This window comes from Dromiciops gliroides, chromosome 1 (assembly GCF_019393635.1).
Source record: "Dromiciops gliroides isolate mDroGli1 chromosome 1, mDroGli1.pri, whole genome shotgun sequence".
In the NCBI taxonomy this organism is placed as follows: domain Eukaryota; kingdom Metazoa; phylum Chordata; class Mammalia; order Microbiotheria; family Microbiotheriidae; genus Dromiciops; species Dromiciops gliroides.
In genome coordinates this window covers 377,561,062-377,579,177 of record NC_057861.1, presented here as the reverse complement: position 1 = coordinate 377,579,177, position 18,116 = coordinate 377,561,062, and the positions used below count along the sequence as shown (strand labels likewise).

At 35.1% G+C, this 18,116-nt stretch overlaps 1 pseudogene; it reads right to left on the bottom strand.

Moving 5' to 3' along the window:
• Window positions 1-5,402: 5,402 nt before the first annotated feature.
• Window positions 5,403-5,977, bottom strand: LOC122749445 (annotated as a pseudogene).
• Window positions 5,978-18,116: the final 12,139 nt, after the last annotated feature.

The window sequence follows — 18,116 nt, the reverse complement described above, 5'->3', positions numbered from 1 at the left end:
TTGCTCAGATGGCTGGTGGCACAACAGTCCATTTGTGAGACCCACCATCCCTGGCTGAAAGGGTGAACTGCCAGCTAGAGAACCAATCACAGGAAAGGTATGACTTAGCCTAGCCATCCCAGCACAGGGAGCAAGCACAGGGCAATGAGAGATCCAAAAGTCACAGAGGTCTCAGAGCAGAAAGCCAGTGACCAGGATCCTATGCCCCCCCAACATGAATCTTGCAACAGTGTTCCCTGTACCTCAGAACCAGGCTTCAACTTTATAAGTTTAAAAATAGGCTACAACATAAGTAAGAAACAGAAAAGTACGCTTACTATTGACAGCTTCTATAGTGACAGGGAAGACTAAAACATAAGCTCAGATGAGCACAATACTGTCAAAATGCCTATATGTGGGCATTTGGTAAGATGATCTGGCCTAAAGACCAAAAATCCTTCTTGGGAGAGCCCAAAAAGGCTTTTAAAAATCAAATGAGAGAGGTAAAAGAAAAAATGGGTCAAGAAATGAGAGAAATGAGAGTTACATTGAAAAAAGAAGCACAAAAATTGACTGAAAAAAAATCCTTAAAAAATATAATTGGCCAAATTGGTGGGGGGGAGAATGGCCAAATGTATAAGGAGGTACAAAAGCTTACTTAGGAAAATTATGCCATAAAAATTAAAATTGGGCAGATGGAAGATAATGATTTCATGAGACACCAAGAATCCATCAAGCATAATCAAAAGACTGAAAAAATAGAAGAAAATATCAAATACCACATCAAAAAGACAACTGACCTGGAAAATAGATCTAGGAGAGATGATCTAAGAATTATTGCATGAACTGAAAGTCATGATAAAAAAAAAAGAGTCTAGACACCATATTCCAGGAAATTATCAAGGAAAACTGCCCTGACATTGTAGCTTTAGATGAAGAAATTAAAGCTATCTATGGCCACAAGAAAAAATACTCTAAATAACTATTGGTTAGAGAAATTCAAATTAAAACAACTTTGAGTTACCACCTCACACCTATTAGATTGGCTAACATGACAAAAAATTAAAATAATAAATGTTTGAGAAGCTGTGGAAAAATTGGAACAATAATGCATTGTTTGTGGAATTGTTAACTAATCCAACCATTCTGGAGAACAATTTGAAACTATGCACAAAGGGCTATAAAACTGCATACCCTTTGACCTAGTAATACCACTACTAGTTCTGTATCCCAAAGAGATAATATGAAAGAAAAAAAGAAACCACACACACACAAAAATATTTATAGCAGATCTCTTTGTGGTGGCAAAGAATTGGACATCAAGGGAATGTCCATCAATTAGGGAATGGCTGAATAAGTTGTGGTATATGTATGTAATGGAATACTATTGTGCTGTAAGAAATGAGCAGGCAGATTTCAGAAAAACCTGGAAAGACTTAAGTGGACTGATACTGAGTGAAATGAACAGAACCAGGAGAACATCATACACAGTAACAGCAACACTGTATGATGATCAAATATAATAGACATAGCTCTTCTCAGGCATACAATGATACAAAAAAATTCCAAAGAACTCATGATGGAAAATGTTCTCCATATCCAGAAAAAACTATGTATTCTGAATATAGATTGAACCATACCGTCTCTACTTTGTAATTGTTTTTTGTCTTTTTTAAAGTTTTTCCCTTGTGTTCTAATTCTTCTTTTAGAACATGACTAATGAAGAAATATATTTAATGTGATTGTACATATAGAACCTACATCAGATTACTTGTTGTCTTAAGGAGGGGGGATGGAGGGGAGGGAGGGAGAAAAATTTGTAACTAAAAACCTTAGGAAAACAAATTTGGAAAATGATCTTTATATGTAACTGGAATATAATAAAGTATTTTTATTATTTAAAAATGTCATAAAATCAGAAGAAACATCAAAACAATATAAGCAAATCTTTGAAGTCAGAAATGAAATTCTAGAAGAACTAACAATAGTTTTAAAAATCAAAGTAATGAGAAAATTTAGGTAATGAAATGAATGAAAAGTAAAGAAATTATGAAAAGACAATAAATGGATTGATAAAAGGGGCACAACAAGTAAGGGAAATAACCCCTAAATAACAGAATTGACCAAATTTAAAAAAACAAAAGAGGTACAAAAATTCACTGATGAAACCACCTCCTTAAAAAGCAGAAATGGTCAAATGGAAAAAGAAGTATAGGGGCAGCTGGGTGGTGCAGTGGATAGAGCAGCAGCCCTGGAGTCAGGAGTACCTGAGTTCAAATCCGGGCCCTCAGACACTTAACACTTACTAGTTGTGGGACTGTGGGCAAGTCACTTAACCCCAATTGCCTCACTAAAAAAAAAAAAAAATTGCAATTGGGTAAGTGTAAGCTAATGACTCCATGAAATTCCATGAAACAAATTTAAAAAGCCAAAAGGAATAAAGAAAATAAAAGAAAATTTGAAATACCTCATTGGGAAAACAAGTGTCCAGGGAAATGCAACAGGAAAGAATTGCTATATTACTTCAAAGCCATGGTCAAAGAAATAGAGTAATATGCCATGAAGAACATCAAGGAAAACTGCCCTGATATTCTAGAATTCTACAGTGAAGTAGACCTTGAATAAAACCACCAATCACATACTGAAAGGGATCACAAAATTAAAAATTCCAGGAATGTTATAGCCTAATTCCAGAGCTCCCAGGCCAAGGAGAGTACATTTTAAACAGCCAGAAAGAAACCATCCACATATCAGGGAGCCAGAGTAAGGATCATGAAAAATTTAACAGCTATTTCATTAAAAGAACTGTGGGCTAGGAATATGACATTCTGGAAGGCAAAAAAGTTGGAATTAAAAACAAGAATAACCTACACCCCCCAAAACAAAATGGTATAATTAATGCACTCAGCCTAAGGCAATAAAAGTATTAACTTATAGACTAGTTTTGAATAATGCTGCTTTATTATTTAGGGTTGTTTTATTTTGTTTTGTTTTGTGGGACAATGGGAGTTAAGTGACTTGCCCAGGGTCACACAGCTAGAAAGTGTCAAGTGTCTGAGGCTGAATTTGAATTCAGGTTCTACTGAATCCAGGGCCGGTGCTTTATCCACTGTGCCACTTAGCTGCTCTCTATTATATAGTTTTAAATCTGGTACAGGTAGGCCACCTTCCTTTGCATTCTTTTTCATTAATTCCCTTGATAGTCTTGACTTTTTGTTCTTCAAAATGAATTTTATTGTTTGTTTGTTTTTCTGGCTCTGTGAAATACTTTTTTGTAGGTTTATTGGTATGGCACAGAATAAGTAAATTCTTGGGTAGAACTGTCATTTTTATTACATTATCATGGCCTACCCATGAACAATTTATATTTTTCTATTTATTTAGACCTGATTTTATGTTTGTGAAAAGTATTTTGTAATTGTGTGCATAGAGTTCCTGGATTTACCTTGGGAGATAGACTCCCAAGTATATTATATTGTCTTCAGTTATTTTAAATGGGAATTCTCTTTTTATCTCTTCCTGCTGGACTTGGTTGGTCATATAGAGAAATGCTGATGATTTATGTGTGTTCATTTTACATCCTGCAACTTAGCAAGAGTTGTTAATTGTTTCAAATGTTTTTTTTAGTTGTTTCTTTTGGATTCTTAGTATAAAATCATATCACTTGCAAAGAATGATAGTTTTGTTTCTATCTTGCCTATTCTAATTCCTTTCATTTCTTTTCTTCTCTCTTGTTGCTAAGGCTAAAATTTCTAGTACAATATTGAATGGTAATGGTGATAATGGGCATCCTTGTTTCACTTCTTTTCTTATTGGGAATGCCTCTGACTTATACCCATGGCATATAATACTTGCTGACGGCTTAAGATAGATACTGTTTATCATCTTAAGAAAATCACCATTTATTCCTATGCTCTCTAGTGTTTTTAATAGGAAAGGGTGTTGTATTTTGTCAAAGCCTTTCTCTGCGTCTATTGAGATAATCACATAATTTTGGTCAGTTTTGCTATTCATGTGGTTGATTATGTTGATAGTTTTCCTAATGTTGAACCAGTCCTGTATTCTTGGTAAAAATTCCAGCTCGTCACAGTGTATTATCCTGGTGATAAATTGGTGTAATCTCTTTTCTCATAATCTATTTAGAATTCTTTCATCAATAGTCATGAGGGAGATTGGTCTATAATTTTGTCTCTGTGTTTTTGTTCATCCTAGTTTAGGTAACAGCAACATATTTGTCCCATAGAAGGAATTTGGTAGGATTTCTTCCTCATCTATTTTTTCCTATAATTTGCATAGTATTGGAATTAATTTATCTTAAAATATTTGGTAGAATTCACTTGTAAACATATCTGTTCCTAGAGATTTTTTCTTAGGGAGTTCATTGATGTCTTGTTCAATTTCTTTTTCTGCGTAAGCTTATTTAATTACTTAATTTCCTTTTCTGTTAATCTGGGCAGTTTATATTTTTTAAGATTCATTCTTTTCATTTAGATTGTCAAATTTATGGTCATATAGTTTTGCAAATTATGTCTTAATTATTGCTTTAATTATGGGGACACAGTGGATAAAACCCCAGCACTGAATTCAGTAGGACCTGAGTTCAAATCCAGCCTCAAACTCTTGAAATTTAGTAACTATGTGACCCTGGGCAAGTCACTAAACCCTCATTGACCTGAAAAAAAATAATTTAAAAAATTGTTGCTTTAATTTTTCTCTTCATTGGTGGTGAGTTCACAATTTTCATTTTTGATACTGATAATTTGCTTTTCTTCTTTCTTTTTTTAAAATCAGATTAACCAAAGGTTTATGTATTGCATTTTTTTCATAGAACCAGCTCTTAATTGTATTTATTAATTCTATAGTTATCTTCTTTTGGATTTTATTAATCTCACCTTTAGTTTTCAGAATATTCAATTTGCTGTTTAATTTGGGATTTTTAATTATTTTTCCCTAGCTTTTTCAGTTGCATACTCAATTCATTGATTTCTTCTCTCTATATATTTTATTCATGCAGTCATTTAGAGATATAAAATTTCCCCTAACCTTTGGCTGCATCTCATATGTTTTGACATGTTGTTTCATTATTGTCCTTCTTTTGGATGAAATTACTGATTGTTTCTATGATTTACTGTTTGACCCACTCATTCTTTGTTGTTGTTGTTGTTGTTGTTGTTGTTGTTATCTTATGACTTTATTTTTTAAGAATAGATTAATGGGGGCAGCTAGGTGGCACAGTGGATAAAGCACTGGCCTTGGATTCAGGAGGACCTGAGTTCAAATCCAGCCTCAGACACTTGACACTTACTAGCTGTGTGACCTTGGGCAAATCACTTAACCCCCATTGCCCCCCAAAACAAACAAACAAAAAACAAACAAAAAAAATAGATTAATGGGCTCTGGGGGAGGAAAATGGTTGGAAAAGGTTAGTCCATCCATGCTTTCAGCATCCTGGTGGTGATCTTGTCCCCAATTATATAGACAAGCATTCCCATTCCTGACACTGCATCCCAAACTATGGCATTCAACATTGCTTGGGAAATGGTTTCAAAGAGATGTTCCAGGTTCCATATCAGTTTCCCAGAGGGATTCAAACATCCCATATATCTGCTCTGAGCAGGTGCCACTGACTACAAAGTCATCAGTCACCATGTCCAAGGAATAAATAAAGGGCTCAAAGGTCTTAGGGTGCAAGCCAGCAATGACTGGCTCAGTGCAGTAGGGGCCAAACCGTTTCTCATAGAGGAGGTTGTCTACCATGAGCATGAGGGTATAAGACCTGTTCTGTCATCCTTCCTTTGGTTCAGATAAATTCAGTCAGAATTTGAGGCACTGAGGTAAGGTCTGTACATCAGTGGTGAGCCTGGCCAGGCCAGGGGCAGATCTTCTGGAAGTCAGTGGTTACCATCTCAGCCTGAATGCCAAAGTGTCTGTCCGCTGCAATGGCCACACATTTCTTCCCCTTTGTGGCCATGACGGCCCATGTTGTAGGACATAACATAACATGGTGCCAGCATTAGAGAGGTGCCCAATAAATTAGCAGTTTGTCCCTGATTCTACTGGATGGCACTCATTCTTTCTGATGAGAATATTTAGTTTCCAGTTCATTTTTGGTCTATCTTTCCATGGCCCTTTATTAGACACAATTCTTATTGCATTATTATCTGGAAAGTATGCATTTACTATTTCTGCCTTTCTGCTTCTAACTGTGAGGTTTTTGTGCCCTAATACATAGTAAATGTTTGTGTATGTGCCATGTACTTCTGAGGACAAGGTATATTTCTTTCTATCCCCATTCAATTTTCTCCAGAGTTCTTTCATATCTATCTTTTCTAAGATTATATTCTCCTCTTAACTTCTTTCTTATTAATTGTGTGGTTAGAGTCACTGGCACCTTAAAACCAGTTGCTTCAGGCAGGTGGGGCTCGTTAGCCTTGGTAGGCAACCCGCCTAGGGGAAGGTAACCCTGATTTTAAAGCTCTGCTGCCTTGCAACTATACCTATATATGGGAAAGGCTTCGGGAGTTAACCCTGAGGAAAAATCAGGAGTTGGAGTACCTTAGGCAGTTGGATGTTGGTCATCACATCCCTCTGGCAACTCCTGCAGAGGCACTGGTTCCAAACTGTACTGGCTCTGCCTCTCCTTTGGATCCACCAATGTTGCGGAGAGCAAAAACCTGCTGCATGGGGAACAGCTTGTTTTCCATATTGATCTGCCCAGGCCAGCGCCCTGGAGAGGACACTCCAGCTACTCCTCATGGGGTAGATACAACACCAGATGTGGCAGTTACCAGTTATAAGTCACTCAGGCTCTGTGGCTCCTGTATAGGACTGCATAGCCACACTGTGGCCTGTGGCTCTTCAAGGGGCTATGGTCATCTGTGACTAATGGAGGCCTACTACTACTGGGTAAATTTATCTAGTTCTAAGATGGGGAAATTGAGGTACCTCATTAATATAGTTTTGATATATGTTTCTTCCAGGAACTCACTTAACTTCTTCTCTAAGAATTTGGTTGCTATACCATTTGGTGCATGTAAGTTTAGTATTGATATTACTTCATTACTTTTTTAGCAAGATATAGTTTTCTTATCTTTTTTAATTACATCAATATTTGCTTTTGCTTTGTCTCAGATAAGGATTGCTAACCCTGCCTTTTTTACTTCAGCTGAAACATAGCATATTCTGCTCCAGCCTTTTACTTTTACTTGTGTTTATCTCTCTGCTTCAAATATCTTTCTTGTAAAGAAGATAGTGTAGCATTCTGGTTTTTAATCAAGTCTGCTATCTGCTTCCATTTTATAGGAGTGTTCATTCCATTCACATTCACAGTTACAAATACTAACCATGGATTTTCCTGCATCCTATTTTTCCCTTGTTTGTATTTTTCTCTTTCCTTTTCCCTGCCCCTTTTCACTAGTGTTTTGTTTCTGGCCCTTTTTGTCTACCCTCCCTTCCTTCAGCCCCACCTCCTTTTGTCATTTCCCCTTCCAAAATTCCAAGTTTTCTCTTCCCTTCTTTCAACCCCACCTCCTTTTTTGTCTTTTCCCTTTTCCCCTACTAGTTTACCCTGTCTTCTATCAGTACCCCACCATTGTCTTTCCCCTTTCCCCTTTAACTTCCCTATAAGGTAAGATAGAATTAAATACCCAGTTGGGTATTTTATTCACTCTTTGAGCCAAATCAGATGAGAATAAGGTCAAAATGCTCATCACTCCCCTCTTCCTCTCTATTGTAATAGATCTTTTGTGCCTCTTTCACTTGATGTGATTTATCCCATTCTGCCTTCCCTTTCCTCTTCTCCCAGTATAATTCTTTTTTTCCCCTTAAGTATTTTTTAATAAATTCACATCAGAATTCACTTATACCCACACCTTCTGGTTCTGTGTGAGCCTCCTATGTGCCTTAATAAAGAAACAGTTCACAAGTATTTCAAGTATCTTCTTCTCATTTAGGGATACAAACATTTTAACCTTATTGAATAACATGGTCCTCACCCCCCCCCCCCTTTTTACCTTTCCATGTGTCTCTTGAGTCTTGTATTTGGAGATTGAATTTTCTGTTCAGTTCTCAACTTTTCATTAGGAAAGTTTTAAGGTCTCCTATTTCATTGAATGTATGTCTTTTACCTAGAAAGATTATGATTAATTTTGATTGTTAGTACATTCTTGGTGGTAATATCAGTTTCTTTCCCTTCAAGAATATCATATTTCAATCCTTCTTATCCTTTAATATTGAAGCTGCCAGCTCCTGTGTAATTCTGATGCTCATCCCTTAATATTTAAATTCTTTTTTCCTGGCTGCTTGCAGTATTTTTCCCTTTACTTTATAATTTTGGGATTTAACTACTATATTACTTGGAGTTTTCATTTTGGGGTCTATTTCAGGAGGTGATTGGTAGATTCTTTCAATATTGATTTTATCCTCTGACTCTACAATATCAGGGCAGTTATTGATAATATGGTGTCTAGACTCTTCTCAGCATGGCTTTCAGGTAGTCCAATAATTGTCAAATACTCTCTCCTGGATCTATTTTCCAGGTCAGTTGTTTTGCTGATAAGATATTTCACATTTTCTATTTTTTTATTCTTTTTATTCTGTTTGACTGATTCTTGTTGTCTCAGAGAGTGTTTAGCTTCATATGTGCAATTACAATTTTTAAGGCATTATTTTCTTCAGTAATCTTTTGCAACTCTTTTTCCATTTGACCAATCCCCCCCCCCCCTTTGGCCAATTGTATTTTTTAAGGAATTGTTTTCTTCAGTTAATTTTTTTTTTACTTCCTTCTCCAAGCTGTTGATTCCTTTTTCATGATTTTCTTGCATAACTCTCATTTCTCAACTATTTTTCCATTTTTTCTTCTACCTCTCTCATTTTATTTTAAAAATCCTTGTTGAGTTCTTCCAGGAAGGCTTTTTGGTCTTGAGACCAATTCATCATCCACCTTGAGGCTTCTCACGTAGGTATTTTGAAATAATCGTCCTCATCTAAATTTATGTTTTTGTCTTCCCTTTTGACACAAAAATTCTCAGTGGTAAGGGCCCTTTTCTGTTTATTACTCATGTTGTGACTTATTTTTTTATTTTTTATTTTATTTTTAATTTTGAGTTTTGCTTCTGGGGCACAGGGGCCACTGTTGTAAGGTTCTTGTGCTGGTGAATAGGCACCTGATCACTGGCTTTCTGCTCTGAGGCCTCTGTAGTTAGCAGATTCCTCACCACCATAGACATATTAACTGTGCTGAGATGGCTTGGCCTAGTTAAGTCTGTCCTGTGGGTGGCTGTCTGTCTTTCTGTTTGCCCTCTCAGCCAGAGCTGGCAGGTCTCCCAACTAACCTCCTACTCAACCAGCCTCCTGAACTAGGACCAAGAGGCCTCAATTGCCATTCTTTTCTGTGGCCAAGAGCCTTCAGCTGACTTTCCCAGACTGCCTCAGTGCTGTGCTGAGCTGCACTGTGCTCCCCTTTGCCCAAGTTAAACTGATATTTCCTGAAGTCTTCTAAATTATCTCAAGTTGAAAGATTGTGTCCTTCTGTGTTTTTGTAGGTTCTTTAGTTTCATAATTTGTTTAGAGGGTTGATTTAATGTAATTTTGAGGGAAGCTCAGGAGAGCTCAGGCAATTGCCTAGCTTCTCTTGGCCATCTAGCCTCTACCCCTTTTTTAACATATTGATAGATGAAGTATTTTTTTTTAATATGCACTATTTATTACTTCTTTCCTCCTCTTTTCGACCCCTTCCTGCATATATGGACATCTCTTTGATAGTAGGTTCAGTCTAGATCAAATTAGGCAATTACCAAAAGTACTTTTAATCAATTTTTCAGTTAACAAAAGCAGATTTACTCAGCCACAGGAGAAAAAATATTCATAGCAGAGAATATTTATTAAGAAAAAATAGTGATTAATGTAAGCACATACTCCTGATAATGGACATGCTGCAAGTCTACTGGTCTGAAGCCTTAGGAAAGAGGCCCTGATTTGCTCTGAACTGACATTTCTACTCATGTGACAAGAAACTGTATCAGTGGCTGCTTGATATCATCCAATAAAGTTTTGAAGACAGTTTATAGGGATTTTTAAGAAAAACAAAAAGTTCTCTCAAGGGCACAGTGTAGAACCTTGGGGAAAACCAATCTAACTATATGGCAGGAATTTATGAAATACTGATCTAATCACAAGTAAGTTCTCTTAACATTTTGGATCAGGAGGAAGAGAAAGGGGACCTCTCATATAAACAAATCCATGATGTCAAAAGGCAGAACTTGAGAATGTGAGTCATAAAGGATAACATTTGAAACAAGGAGCATGTTGGTTTCAAACACTGTATCAGAAACTAACTACCTACATAACCAAGGACAAGTCACTTAATGAGATTGATCCTCAATTTCCCAACACAAAAATGAATAATGAGAATAATAACATAACCTATCTTATGGGGTTTTAAACATGAAATGGAGAAAATGTGCTTTACATATATTAGAACATTATGCAAATTTAATATCAACATGATCTTGAACATTGTCTTTTGATCCTTGTCTTTAAATAGTATAACTCCTGGGCAGCTAGGTGGCACAGTGAATAAAGCACTGGCCTTGGATTCAGGAGGACCTGAGTTCAAATCTGGCCTCAGATACTTGACACTTAGTAGCTATATGACCTTAAGCAAGTCACTTAACCCTTATTGCCCTGACAAAAAACAAAATTGTACAACTATTTAGAGATCATATCATTTTGATGTCCTTGACTTTTAATAAATTAGAAAGGTTCCAAATAGTTCAAAGGCCTATGCTTGTTCTTGACCTATTAATAATATAAGCTATGGACTAACAAAGTTAGGATATTTCAGAGTTGAATGGGCATTTAGGGCAGTGCAGTCAACGTCATATCCAAAGAACAATTCCTAAGAATCACAGATAATCTGCTTCATTACCTATGATAAGGGAGAACCACCAACTTTTAAGGTAGTCCATTTTTTTTTCTTTTTAGGATTTTATTGAATTTTTATTTTCCCCATTTATATGTAAAACTAATTTTAAGACCCTTTTTAAAACTGTGTTCCAAATTATCGTCCTTCCTCCCTGACCATCCCCTGCCCTTACAAATGCAAGCAATTCAATAAAAGTTATATATGTGTACTCATGTAAAACATTAGTAAGGTTGTGAATTAAAACAGACAAAAAAAAGAAACTTAAAAAAATATGCTTTAATCTCTATTCATGCACCATCAATACTTTCTTTGCAGATGGATTGCATTTTTCTTAAGTCCTTCAGAGTTGCCTTGGATCATTTCATTTTGCATTGGCGAGAATAACCAAGTCATTCATAGCTGATCATCTTGCACTATAACTATTGCTTTGTATATAATACATCACACTTTGCATCAGCTCATGTAAGTCTTTCCAGGTTTTTCTGAGAGCATCCTGCTCATCATTTCCTACAGAACAATAGTGTTCCATCATAATCTCATCCAACAATTTGTTCAGCCATACCCCAACTGATGGGCATCTCCTCAATGTTGAATTCTTCACACCAGAAAAAGGCTGCCATGTATATATGTAAGTCTTTTAACTTTTTGTATTTTATCTCTTTTTGGATACTTGGATACTGATATAGTAGTGATATTGCTAGGTCAAAGAGTATGCAGGGAAAGGCATCCCATTCTACTTTCAAATAGCTTCTACCTTTTGCTTCTACCCCAACTTCTTGGCCTAAAACCAACAAAGAAAAAATAACAACAAAACAAGTCTATGATTTCTTCTATATTTCAGACCCCAGTTACTTAAAGAGGCCTATTGTTTCTTTATCAGTTTTTTTTTCTTCCAACCTAAATATGCTCAGATACTTCATTCAGTCTTAATAAGGTTTGAAGTCAAAATTTGCCCTCTTATTTCCTGTCCAGTTTATCTATGTTCTTACATTTTACCACCCAAAACTAAATGTAATAGTTCATGTGGCAGCCTGAATAAAGAAGTGTGTAATGTCACTACCATTTTATTAATCCCTGAAGATATGACTTTCTTAATGCAGCTCAAGGACTCATTAGCTTTTGGAGTTGCCATATTAAACTTGCAGTTTTCTTTCTTTGGTCTTTTAAAGATTATCTACCATCTCACTATTCACCATCTTGTACTTATAAAGTCATTATAATGAATCATAGAACACTACATTTATCACAATTAATTTAATTTTGTCAGTTTCAGTTCAGTGTTCTAACATACAAAGAACTTTTTGAATCTTAATCTTTTCATGCAGTATATTAGCTATTTCTCTAAGCTTCTTGTCTTGTGAAAATGTACCAAAAATGATGCCATGTGTAACTTTCTTCCTCAAGTTATTGCTAAAACGATTTAATCACATAAGACTAACTACAGATCCCTGGGCCATTTCAAAGTTAACACTGAAAAATCATTGATTATTTTATGACTCTAGTTATTTTTAACAAGACCTGAAATCATTTAATTGTACCATTTTCTAGCCTGTACTTGTCTTCTTTTTCCATCAGAATAGTATGAAATATTTTATCAGTTTCCTAAAATATTGTTTAACTGTGTCTATAGAATCCCTCTGATGTAATAATTTAGTAATCCTAAAAAAGGAAATGGCTTATTTTCTTTTTATGGTGAACTATTTGTTCTATTTGATCATTTCTTCCTTTTTTGGATGTTCACAATCTGTTTAAAATAAGTTCCACAATCTCCTTAAAAATCCAATCAAGGTTACTTGGTTATTGTTTGCAGCTTTCATTATCTTCTTTAAAAAACAAAACAAAACCTAGCATTTATCCTTCTTTACTCCTGTGACATCTCTGTTTCTTAATTACCTACCCAATATCACTGACAGGGGCTCATTCATCAAATATATCAGTATCTGAAGAAATTATTCATCTGGGTGGGCAAGTACCCATTCTTTTACTGCAAACATTTCCTCCTCAATCTCTAGCCTCTGGATGGAATCAGACAGGAGGGAAGAAGAAAGATAAGAGCCTTCCATCTCCCACACATGCATGCATGCATGTGCATGCGTATGTTCATATATACACATATATACAATATACATATATACATGTACATATGTATGCATATGCACACATATATAGTGAGGGTGGAAAGTAGAGAGGTGAGGGCCTTATCATCTTGTCCCATGCATATCATGTTTGGTCTTCACTTTCTAGTGGAAAGAGAAATATAATTCCATAAATTATACCATTTTCTGCATCTGACTTGCCGAGAGGGGACACCATTTCACCAAGTTTCTGGCATGGACTCCTATCTTGGGGAAGGAGGCTATAATTACTCTTTTTGTCTTGGTTCTCTCACCTGAATTGCCTAAGACTCTGAGAGGATATTACCCTAAAGTCATAATATCATTGACTATGAAAAACCTTCCTAAAATTTTCACTTAATAATAATCAAACTATTACCTGGACATAGGTTCACCACCCAATGATACTGAATCCCTATAGGTAATCATTCAAATGACAGTTTCCATTTCTTACTAACTTCTTTCTTATAAGCTTAAACTTATACTTACACTTAAGCTTCAACTCCAACAAAGTTTCAAAAAATATCTTCCACTTCTCTGCTCTCTGGAATTCCTGCTTCATAGGAAAAGTTATAATTAAAACACAAAACCCTTACTTTCATTAAAATAGGTTTCTTTTATACTGCTTCCAACTTTCAACTCTTATAGAAACCCATCTCCCTTTTGATGACTCAGCCCACCTGGCCATCTTTTCCAGGAATATCTACACTTACATTCATTCTCTTCAAATCACTGACTGAGGAGGGGGGTTTGGAATAATACTTGCTCCTCATTACCAATTTGATTTGCTCACCACATGACCATTATTCAACAACTTCTCCTTTATGAGGTTGATGAAAATTTTATGTATGATCCAATCAAAATCATAGTAGCAATAATCGACAGACTTCTAGGACATACCCCTTTCTTCTCAAATGAATTCTGTAACATTCATTTTATTTCTTTCCTCCCTTACCCTTTCCCACATGCTAGGGAAATCATATATATATATATATATATATATACATATATATATATATATATATATGAAAATAATACAGGACACTTCACAATTTAATTGTTATGTCAAAAGATATTATATGTTGATGCTGCAATGGTTAATGCATGTAATGCTAATATTAATTAAAAAAAAACAACAACAACAATTTATACTAAGATATTCTTCCAGCTTTCCCATTTGATGATACATGGGGGATGGTTGGGAGATGAATCAGATTCTTTCTAATAATTTAACTGCAAAATAAATCATTGGAATACCAGAAAGCCATAATTTAAAAAAAAATGAGCCTTGGCATAATTTTTCAAGAAATTATGAAGGAAAATTGCTGTGATGTCCTAGAATTACAGGGTAAATTGGAAATTGAAATAAGACACAAATCGCCAACTGAAAGAAATCTTAAAGGTAAAATTCACAGGGATATTATCACCAAATTCCTGAACTCCTAGGTCAAAGTGAAAATATTTGAAGTAGTATAACAATTGGAGTGATGCCACCTGCTGGAGAGATACTGTAGGAAAGCTCTGCCATGAGGAGAAGGCATCTGAGGGCAAGCCATGTGGCTTGGGAGGTCAATGCTTTGGCATCAGCAAGTGACATTTGATGTTTCCAGGTTAGGCAGGAGGCTTGTGGGATGAAGAAGGGGTGGTTCACTCTCTCTCATCAGGACCTCATGGGGAGGGTAGCTAGAAATGCTGGCTCCCTGAGATAGATAGCTATAGGCATCTAGGCCTCTTTCGCTTTCTTCACCAAATTCTTATTCTACTTAATAAATGCTTAAATGTCTAAACTCTTGCTAAAGCTTATAATATATTGGTGACCACTCATTAGATATTTTAGACAGTATAATTAGATAGCAACTTTACAGTAGTTAGAAAGAAACCATTCAAATTCCATGGAGCCACAGTCAGGATCACAAAAGATTTAGCAGGTGCCACATTAAGTGATTGGGGGGTTTGGGATGTGTCAGTCCAGAAGGCAATAGAGTTAGGATTGCAATCAAGAATAACCTACAAAGGGGAAAAAAAGTTTATTTTTTTCCAATCAAAAAATTTAATGAAATAGAGCAGTTTCAAGCATCACTGATGACAAGTTGAGAGATAAGTAGAAAATTTGACTTTAAAATAGAAGATTCATGAGAAACATAACAATGAACATGAAAGAGAAATAATAAGGTATTCAATAAAATTAAATGTATTACCATTTCAATATAAGAAGATGATACATGTGTCTTTTAAGAACTTTAAAATTATTAAGGCACTGAGAATAAATATATAGAGAAAGAGGCTGTGGTAGTGGGCTTATTTTGTTGGAATAATTTCATTTTTAAAAAGAATAGGTGAGGGGCAGCTAGGTGGCACAGTGGATAGAGCACCAGCCCTGGAGTCAGGAGGACCTGAGTTCAAATCTGGCCTCAGACACTTGACACTTACTAGCTGTGTGACACTGGGTAAGTCACTTAACCCCAATTGCCTCACCAAAAAAAAAAAAAAAAAAAGAATAGGTGAGAAATAGGGATGCCCATGTTGATGGGGTAAAGGGGAATAAGGATGGGGGATATTATCTAACATAAAAGAGTCACAAAAGAAGAACTTTTAAAATGAAAGGGAAAATAGCACACGGGGTAGCAGCGCTTTAACTACAATAACAAATATTCTACTTCAAAGAAAATATACTCAGATAATAATATGAATTTTTCTTCAACAACTTGAAAGCAGGAGAATGGGGAAATAGAAATTAGGGTTAAAAAGGGAGAACAGAAAAACAAAGACTGATTACACACACACAAAAATAGACTTCAGAGGAGAAAGGGTAAAAAGAGAGAAAGAAATATAAACAGAAGTAAAGAGAATGGAGGGAAATTCAATTAGTAATCATAACTATGAGTATGAATTGGATAAATTCACACATGAAATGGAAATGAGTAACAGACTATTGTTAGAAGAAGCAAAGTGAAAAAAGAAGTAAGCTAAGGAGGTGAAGAGAAATTTTAAAAGTTAGATTAAAAAAACCTTTAGAATAATAATAATAATAATAAATGAGAATAGAAAGGAGTACACCTTTACTCAGCTTTATATGGCACCTGAACAAAATTGATGATATATTAGAGAATAAACATGTCATAAACAATTGAAGAAAAGCATAAATATTACATGCATCCTTTTTTAGACCATAATGCAATAAAAATAATGTATCCTGTGAAAGCAGACATTAAAACTTAATGGAAAAACACAGAATATGAATCTAAAAATGAGTTCATCAAAGAACAAATCATATAAACAATCAATTATTTCATCAACAAGGAGACAGAATTCCAAAATGGCAAAGGAGTTTGAAAAATATATATTTCTAAATGTCTACATCAATAACAAAGTGAAAGAATAGTTCAATAAATTGGGGCTGCAATTAAAAAAAAAACCTTAAAAAAGGAACATATTTAAAATTTGTCAATGAAACACAAAAATGAAAAACCTAAACATCAAAGGAAAAATTAGTAAAATTAAGTATTAATGAGGGCAGCTAGGTGGTGTAGTGGATAAAGCGTCAACCCTGCCTTCAGGAGGCCCTGAGTTCAAATCTGGCCTCAGACACTTGACCCTTACTAGCTGTGTGACCCTGGGCATGTCACTTAAAACTCATTGCCTTACAAATACAAACAAACAAAGAAAATTGAGCTTTACAAAAACATTGACTGAAGAAATATACCACAAATATCATTTTATGAAAAAAAGTTACACAATTGCTAAATTTTGTTTAAAAATATCAAAATTTGTAACTGACAAAGAATTGGATCAGTGAAATATATAAAGTACATAATGGCCTTTTTAAAAGATATTTTCAGTCATATTTGACTCTTCATGACCCCATTTGGGACTTTTTTGGGAAAGATACTGGAATAGTTTTTCATTTCCTCATCCAGTTTGTTTCACAGATGAAAACACTGAGGCAAACTAGATTAAGTGACTTGAACAGGATCATATTTCTTGTAAGTGTCTAAGGACAGATTTGAACTCAGGAACAGGAGTCTTCCTAGTTCTCTCTAGCTGGGGTTACAATTCACAGTAGTAAATGTAATTTAGTGGTAATTTAGTATTTTATAAAAACCAAAGGTCCAAGCTTTTCTTTTTCTTTTTCTTTTTATTTATTCAGTTTTTTTTTTTAACTTTTCAGGGCAATAGGGGTTAAGTGACTTTCCCAGGGTCACACAGCTAGTAAATGTCAAGTGAATTAGGTTGGATTTGAACTCAGGTCCTCCTGAATCCAAGTCTGGTGCTTTATACACTGCAGCACCAGCTGCCCAAAAGTAATCCCATTTCTTTTCATGTTTTAAAAAAAATGAAATTTCAAAATTTCTTTTATGTTTATAATTTTATTTTCCAAATTACTTTTAAAAACAAATTTTGACATAATATTTTTAAAACTTTGTGTTCCAACTTCTCTTCCTCCTTCCATTCCCACACCCTCACCAAGAACTAAAGCAATTCAATATAAGTTATACATGAGTAGTCATGGAAAACATCTACACATTAGCTATGTTGCAAAAGAAAACAGATAAAAACAAGACTTCAGATTAAGGAATTCTCAAAAACAAATGTTTTTCAATCTTTTTTCAGATACCATCAGTTCTTTGTCTGTAGATAGATTGCAATTTTCATAACTCCTACATTATTGCTATTTGGTATAGAGTATATTTGTCTCTGCTTCAGTTCATGTACGTCTTTCTAGGCTTTTCTGATAGCATCCTGTTCATCATAACTTTTATATAGCACCTTAAACTTGACAAAGAATTTTCTTCACAATAGCCCAGCAGAGTAGGTATCATTTGTTTTGTCATTATAGTCGATCATCATAACTATTTCCCTCCATCCTATTCCCTTCCCATAATATTTACTCTATCTTCTATCTTCATTTACCCTATTCCTCCTCAAAAGTGTTTTAATTTCTGATTGCCCCCTCAGAGGCTCTGTCCTCCCTTCTTTCACCCTTCCCTACTCACCGTCTTCCCTTCCTACTTTCCTGTATGGTTAAATAGATTAATCCTCCCAATTGTGTGTGTATGTTATTCCCTCCTTGAGCCTACTCTGATGAGATTAATGTCTTT